Raw genomic sequence first — 1,238 nt, 5'->3', positions numbered from 1 at the left:
GTGTTTTATATTTTATGTATATATATATATATATATATATATATATATATATATATATACTTCATTATATAAAATCATCATCATTTAGAGGTATTCTCTTCATTATATGAAATCATCATCATTTAGTGAATGGCACACACATAACTTACAGTTAAGCACTGATACGAGTCATTTTACAAAGTAAATTCTATTATCACAGTTAATTTTATTAGATGCCTATTTTCTCGATTTCAAGACATTACGAAAGATAGCATGCTAACTTGGATTGAAGACGAGCATGACATTATTCACGAGACAGCAGATGACATGTTTCTATTGAGAGCAGCAAGTCAAGGACACTGATTGTATTTCGGTGATCATGGAAACTTATCTTCGGAGCCAGATTCTAGTTCTGATTCGGGTTTGGACTATGACTTAGGTTTGGGTTGGGACGACATGGTCCCGAACCTTTATGTGTTAGCGTGTAGTGGTCTAGGGTAACCTTGTTACCACGGTATATTTTATCCGTTTCATATTTTCACAAGTTTGCGACTTTCTGGTAAGCTGATCTGGTGGCTTGGATAAAATACATATTTTTAATGGATATTTGTGTATGATTGTATCTTTCGTTATTTTTGTTTCGCCAAACAAATACTATATATATACATGTACTCTCATGTACTCTTGTGTTTATGTTTTGATAAGGGAAGGTCTCTGGTGGCTAAAATTGTGGTGGCTAAAGGTGACTTATTATTGACCAACAAATATTTTGTTGACACCTAGTGGTGTTAGGTAATGCAAGAAAAGTGTTAAGACCAAGGGCAAAAGAATAAGTGTATGTCCAAAAACTGTTTTTTGTTCATGTAGATCATTAATTCATTATTGAATCATGGCCCTTGTTTTGATCAATTTTGTTTATTTTTTTAAAATTGTATAATGATATGTAATGTACGTTCATTTAAAAATAATACAAAAAACTATTTGAAATTATATTTAAATTAAGATTTAATCATTTTGTTAGTCCCTATAATTTTGCAAAATTTTTAATTAGGTCTTTGTATTTTTTTTAATTTAGTTCTTACACCAAATTTTTTTTAATTGGATCTCTACACTTTTTTTCTTTTATTTGGGTCCTTGCACCATTTTTTTTAGTTAGATCCCTATAAAATTAAGTCAATTACTGCCAAAAAAGATATAATTAAAAAAAATTAGTACAGAGATCTAATTAAAAGGAAAAAAAAAAGTATAAAGACCTAATT

This window comes from Arachis ipaensis, chromosome B02, assembly GCF_000816755.2.
Source record: "Arachis ipaensis cultivar K30076 chromosome B02, Araip1.1, whole genome shotgun sequence".
In the NCBI taxonomy this organism is placed as follows: Eukaryota; Viridiplantae; Streptophyta; class Magnoliopsida; order Fabales; family Fabaceae; genus Arachis; species Arachis ipaensis.
The sequence above is the reverse complement of the archived record's forward strand: the minus strand, read 5'-3'. Positions refer to the sequence as shown.